This window comes from Myxocyprinus asiaticus, chromosome 4, assembly GCF_019703515.2.
Source record: "Myxocyprinus asiaticus isolate MX2 ecotype Aquarium Trade chromosome 4, UBuf_Myxa_2, whole genome shotgun sequence".
NCBI classification, from domain to species: Eukaryota; Metazoa; Chordata; class Actinopteri; order Cypriniformes; family Catostomidae; genus Myxocyprinus; species Myxocyprinus asiaticus.
In genome coordinates, this window is record NC_059347.1 from 26,995,862 (window position 1) to 27,003,390 (window position 7,529).

Here is a 7,529-nt window from a genome sequence, read left to right on the forward strand (position 1 = left end):
ACAGAATTTTAATCTTGACAAGACTTCTAATTAAAAGATGTTAAACATGTTTATATCAAAATGTCTGTACTGTTACATACACTCAAATTGGAATTAAATGTGCAGTATACAATTTTCACTTCCATGTGAATTATTATTTTTTTTTTTGTGACAACATTAAATGTTTGAAAAATCAAAACAACGGGCCATGAAAATTTGTGAGTACAGCACATAGAGTCCATAATTGACTTACAGAACCGACCAGTGACAGAGGAATCACTCTATCAAATATGTGATATTCCACAATTCGTCTTATCGCCCGTTCAGTGTGTATTCTTAAACGAGCTATGTTGTGAGTATGCAAGTTCCTCATAACTGAACTGTCCACTTGGGCCCAGAAAAGGTGTTATTACTAGTGTGGCATGAATGTCAGCCAGCGGGTCTTGATTAAAAAGCCTTTGTCCACCATAACTGCATCACCCTCTTCAAGGAGAGCTATAATGCCTAATGACTTTGTTATCTCCTTTTCAGAGATGCATCCTGTACAAAGGCTGCTCACAAAACTCACATTAGGGGAAATTCTCACCAGAGACTTCAGTGTTGTTGTGCCTTTGTAGTGTTAATAAGTCTCACAGTTCAGTATCTTTTAGCTGGCTGTTTGGACTCGAATTTCAGTGCAGTCTAAGATATTTTTAGTTTTGGGGTAGAGTGCTCTAAAATACTCTGGCATTAGCTTATTAACTGCAACTCTGCTTGGCCATACTGGCAGACTACCTAACATGAAGTACAAATAATTTGCCATGTAACACAGGTCTGACTGACTGTAATTTGCGACACATTGAAACACACAGAAGAAGGTCTAGTGCGGCAAGGAAACAAGAAGAACTGATTTATGATTGAGAGATGTTGTGCCTGGAACCTAAGCTTCAGTGTATGCTGGTGGCTTGGATGACTTCTTTGCACTTGAGCCCATGTGACCATGCACTCTGCTGTAGACTGTAGAGCCATGAAAACAGCTTTAAGAGTGTCATAGTCTGGGAATCCTGTGTAGAACTGGATGAGTTTTGGATCACCCTGAAAATGCTGTAGGCCTATAACAAACTGTTGGCTTCAGAGTGTTTCATTTTCAGCAGCCAGATGTGATATGTCCTCCCGTGCCAGCACAAGTTGCTCCTCTAATGTCATGGGCTCCACAGAGTTGTCATGGTCAAGGTGTGCCATCTCTGTGGCATGGCTGTTGATTGTTGTTTGCAATTTGATGTAACACAATTATAACATACATAGATACATAGTGTTCGATGAGAAAAAGATTTATGTTCAGTAAACAAGGACTGGTCTGCCTGTTTTGACTGTTATTAATGATGTTTTAGTGCTTGGTAATGGGAATAAGCTGCAAACCAAAATTCTTTAGTATCCACATTGAAAGCACCAACTAAGCATAATGGGTAATATCGTTATCCAGGACAGTTGTGGATTGTTCTTTTTCATCATAAGAACATTCTGCTTCATGTTTTAGATTTGAGTCAATTTAAATCAGCGTAGTTTTAAAGTCACAATTTTTTTTTATATTTAAGATGGTGTTGTGGTGAGGTGGACGTGTCCTGACCCCCTCTAGGTTATATAGGTTTTGTCTTAAAGACACACCCACTTGCTGGCGATGCCAATCAGAAGTTGGAGACACTACCCATGTCTTTTGGGGGTGTGTGAAAATCCAGGAGTTTTGGTTGAGGGTTCGGAGTTATTTGTGTGATGTTTTGAACATTCAGGTTTTGCTTTGTCCCAGACTCTGTATTTTGGGTGATGAGGCGGTCATGCATTTAGGGGATAATCACATAAAAAGTTGGGTTCTGACCGGTCTCATGATCGGCAGGCAAGTAATTTTAAGGGGTTGGAAGTCAAGTGGAGCACCCTCTTTTTCAGAATGGTGTGTGGAAATGGGGAGGGTAGCTGCATTTGAAGAAGCGGTAAGTAGAAGGCTGGGGTTTAGGGAATTATTTGTTAAAAAATGGGGCAAATATTTAGTTTTTTGGGGGGACTCTCGGGGAGGGGATGTGGAGAGTGTAGTTTAGCTTAATCATGTATGCTTATTATTATATATATATATAAACACACACACACACACACACACACACATATATATATATAATTTTATTTTTATTTTTTTTGGATTGTGTGTGTGTTATGTGAGACCACAGGGGTGTTCGTTAGGGGTCAGGGTGGGATTGTATTAGTAGGGTTTAAATGTAAAATGTTGATTCTTAATATATGTGTTGAGATTTTTCCACTGTCATGTGCATATAAATCAATAAAAATGTTAATTACAAAAGATGGTGTTGTGGTCCTGGTATTTAAAAATTATGTGTCTGGATGTCAGGAATACAAGCAGTATTTTTTAGGGATACAAGCAACCAAGAATGTTGTGGTCTGATTTGTTGTTAAACTAGATCTCTCCACTGGGTATCACAGGATAAATAAGGATGCTTGGCATGTACAGGCCATTGCTTAAGTCCCACATTGAAAGTTGGCTTGATGAAATAGCATGTGGCATCCTTTAAAGGAAAAAAAAAAAAAAGAGAGAGAAAGAGAAGAGGTGGTAAATGAGGAAGAGACAGACAGTAAGGTCTCTCACTCACTTAAGCCTCTGCTTCTTTTCTCTAAACCTTAGGCATTCTGAGTGAACAGGACACAGAATCAGCCAATTTGATCCAGCCTCAAATTGGCTGTTCTTATCCATTACCTCTTTTGATAAATAAGTGGATGGATTGCTGAGATGGAAATTGCCACGCAGCCTGTTTGCATCACAGTAGTGGAGAGAGCAGATTACCAAGTAGCACAATAAAATTTGAATTGCTTGAGAGAGAATGCTTAAAGTAATTATCAGCTAAAGTCAGTCAGTGACATTTACAGAGCATATCGTTTGCAGCTTAGATGTGGTCAAAACACAGATTCTCAGTAGAGTAGAGGAGGCCCTGATCGCTGCTAAATCCATCACTGAAGGGTGAAAAGATTGCTTATAAAACCCTACTCACCCTGCCCACTACCTTTTTGAACTGTTGCCTTCTGGCCGACGCTTCAGAGCTCTGAGCACCAGAACCGTCAGGCACAGGAACAGTTTTTCCCTCAGGCTATCCATCTCATGAACAGTTAAATTGCCCCATTGAGCAATAACTATGTGCAATATATTTATCCAACACATCCAACCTCTTCTGCCATTTCATTCCTTTGAAAACAAACAAACAAACAAAAAAAAAAAACATTTGCACTGTACATAACAGATAACAGATTTGTATTAGATTGCACTACGTGTGTGTATGTATGTATGTGTGTGTGTGTCTGTGTGTGTATGTACGTATGTGTATAACTATTTTTTATTTTTTATTATTATCTATGTCTTGCTGCTGTTTTTGTATTGTTTTTGTATTGTTGTACACTGGAAGCTCCTGTCACCAAGACAAATTCCTTGTATGTGTAAGCATACTTGGCAATAAAGCTGATTCTGATTCTGATTCTGATTCTGATCAAAACACTTCTTAAGTCATTATGCCATAACTTCATTCTTCTACAGTAGTTATACTGTACATCTTAGAGATTTTTCCCTTTCCAAAGTCGCTTTTTGCTGTCTCGATGTTGGATTTGCAAAGCACTAATCTTTGTAAAGCTGCTTTGGAACAAGATGTATTGTGAAAAACGCACAAATAATTTTAATTGAACTGAATTCATCAGATTTCTCCAGACTGATTTCCAGTGCTGTGCAGATTACTTCTGAATTGTAATCGGGTACTGACCTCCCCTGAACAATTTACTGCTATTGCCTAATTAACATGTAATGATGTAATTCATAAGAAAGTAATTGTATTCCGATTATGAAGTACAAGTACTTGATTTTCATAATCTTATTACGTAATATAGATGACATGTAATCAGTTACTGCCCAGCACTGCTGATTTCAGAGTGAATTCAGAAACAGAAGGCTGACCATTCTTGAACTAAACTCTGCATGTGCTTACTGACATTCAAAGCAGTGCCCCCAGTGGCCGAAGCGGGAAGTGTTTTTGAACATAAGGGCGTGTGTGCTCCAGTTTCCAGGTGACATGCCCACACAAGGGCGCCAAAGTGAGTTGTTTTTAGCTGTGTATGATGCAATAAAGTCAAGAGGAATGCGTATTTTATTATCTCTGCCCCCAAACCAAAACCTCAACCCTAATCTTAACGGAATATTCTGGAATACGAGTTGAGCTCAGTCGACAGCATTTATGGCATAATGCTGATTACAACAAAGATTAATTTCGACTCATACCTCTTTTTCTTTAAAAAAAAAATTTAAATATGGGTTACAGTGAGGCACTCACAAAGTGAACAGGGCCAATCCGTAAACATTAAAATGCACAGTTTCAAAAGTATAGTCACAAGACATAAACATTATGTGTGTTAACTTGACTTAAGTGTGATAATACCACTTGCTAACCTTTTCTGTGTAAAGTTATATCCAATTTTATAACATAATTGCCATGACAACAAAAATCTTAATGCCAGTATTGCAGGGGTGCTCATACTTCTATGCAATGAGATCTATTTTTTCATAATGTTATTAGAGAATTTCCATTTTTGGGCGAACTATCCCATTAAGGTGGGGGGTATATTAATGATTACTTTGCCCCGCTTTCAAATATGTAGTCATCATACTTTATAATTTTAGCTTTATAATTATATAATAATTTATAATAATATTAACAACAACAACAATAATAGATCCTTTAATATTATGTGAAGTTAAAATCTTCTACACCAAGGAACCTGCACATACCACATTATTCAGTAGAGGAACTCCAAAACAGTGTCCATGATGGAAGTAAAGAAGGTGAGAGAGAATAAAGCATGAAGCCATTCTTTCTAAGTGGAGGCTGATATGCATGAAAATAGTAGGGGTGTAAATTGGACGTTTCATCGCGATATGATCTTATATCAATTCTCTAGGCCTGCGATCCGATATTTGCCGATACTTAAAAGTCTGCCGCAATACGATTCGATTTGATTCAGGGCCCTGCGATCGATATTCCAATATTATGTGCCTATTTACACAATAAATTAAAAATGTTTTGCTCTCAAATGCAACCAAAATATAATTTGAATATTTTATTGAGCTCTCTGAAAAGTGCAAATTTAGTATCCACTTTGGGACATCCACAACAAAATAAGGTACTTCAGATGTTGAAAAAAAATTATACAGATAATAATATAAAAAAAAATGTCACAAGTGATCATCAATCGTTTGATTACAGCTTATTTTTTAGTTTAATCCAATTCAAAGTACTTACATACCCATGACTTGTTTCCAACTATCCGTGCTATCTGCGGTTCCCTATCTGTCACTCACTCGAAGTTGTGTCGATGTAGTGACACTAGGGTCACTCTTGGGAGCCCGAAACACCTCTGATCTTTGAAAAAAGGCCAATGGGAATTGGCCAGTGGTATTTGCATACCACTCCCCTGAACATACGGGTATAAAAGGAGCTGGTATGCAACCACTCATTCAGATTTTCTCTTCGGAGCCGAACGGTCGATGCTTACTGAGCTGAATTCCCATGGCTTTCATTCACCTCTGCTGGATCTGATGGCGCATTTCAGCGGCTTCTCCCCCTATGCACTGGTGCATTGCAAAGAACGCCCCTGGGCGCTTCGGCAGAAATAAAAGAGTATATTCTAAAAAAAAGAGTATATTTCTCTAAAAGAGAGACACACCCTTCTGTTTGTGTGTTATTCCTGGTTGCTGTCATTATCTCTCGCCTTCTGACGGTCACGGTTGCTGTCTTTCGTGTCTGGGCGCTACCCACGTGGAGACATCATTCGTGGATGGGTCAGGTCCTCTTTGCGAGAACATGACCATGGCAATGTTGCGGTAGCGGCTTGCCTTAGTAAGAAAGCAAGCCACCCCAGCGGCTCCCCGCATCGGTCCTTCTACCTACGGGTATGAGGCCAGCGTGGCTAGCACTGGGGGTGATTTGGGGACCTCAATGGGACCACCTCCGCCAGGTATCCCCCCACGGACCTCTCATTCCCCAGCACACTCGTTTGCCCCGATAGGGCTTCCGGAAGAGTCCGCCGGCTCGTTTCAGGGCGAGTTTGACCTCTTGTTCGGAGCCTGCAAAGGTGATGAGATCTGGAGCGCAGCATCGGAGAGCGGGCTTGTCCAGTCGGACGTGGAAACCTCAGCTGGGCTTCCCCCCCTTGGGTACGGTCGCCCAGTCACAGGCTGACGCGGAGATGACAGACATGCTTTCCCAGGCAGCCACGAGCGTCGGGCTAGAGTGGAAACCTCCGCTCTCCCCTGAACCCTCGCGGCTCGATGATTGGTTCCTGGGCCCACGGCGTTGCTCACAGCCACGCCCCGCCCCAGTTCTTTTCTTCCCTGTTTTACGGCCCCTACTTCATTGTACCGAAGAAAGGCGGTGGGTTGCGGCCAATCTTGGACCTGCGAGTACTGAACCGGGCTTTACACAGACTCCCGTTCAAGATGCTGATGCAAAAACGCATTCTAGCGAGCGTCCGGCATCAAGATTGGTTCGTGGCGGTAGACCTGAAGGACGCGTACTTCCACGTCTCGATTCTACTTCGACACAGACCCTTCCTGTGGTTTGCATTCGAGGGTCAGGTGTATCCATGCAAGGTCCTCCCTTTAGGCCTGTCCTTGTCCCCTCGCATCTTCACGAAGGTCGCAGAGGCAGCCCTTGCCCCGTTAAGGGAAGTGGGCATTCGCATCCTCAACTATCTCGATGACTGGCTAATCCTAGCTCACTCTCGAGATGTGTTGTGTGCGCACAGGAACCTGGTGCTCTCGCACCTCAGCCGACTACGGCTTCAGGTCAACTGGGAAAAGAGCAAGCTCCTCCCGGTTCAGAGCATCTCTTTTCTCGGCTTGGAGTTGGATTCTGTCTCGATGATGGCGCGCCTCACAAACGAGCGCACTCAGTCAGTGCTTACCTGTTTGAAGGCGTTCAGACAGAAGACAGCGGTTCCACTGAAACTGTTTCAGAGGCTCCTGGGGCATATGGCATCCTCAGCAGTGGACACCTGGGGCATGAATGGTCAACCTTCTGTTTCTGAATTCACTCTGAAATCAGCAGTGCTGGGTAGTAACTGATTAAATGTAATCTATATTATGTAATAAGATTATGAAAATCAAGTACTTGTACTTCATAATCGGAATACAATTACTTTCTTATGAATTACATGATTACATGTTAATTAGGTAATAGCAGCAAATTGTTCAGGGGAGGTCAGTACCCGATTACAATTCAGAAGTAATCTGCACAGCACTGGAAATCAGCTAAAATATGAGACCGTTTCAGCACTGGCTCCAGACTCAAGTCCTGAGATGGGCATGGCGCCACGGGACACATCGCGTGGCCATCACGCCGATCTGTCACCTCCTCTTCAGCCCTTGGACCGACCTCACATTTCTACAGGCAGGCGTTCCCCTAGAGCAGGTCTCCAGGTGCGTCGTGGTTACGACAGACGCCTCCAAAACGGGCTGGGGCGCTGTATGCAACTGG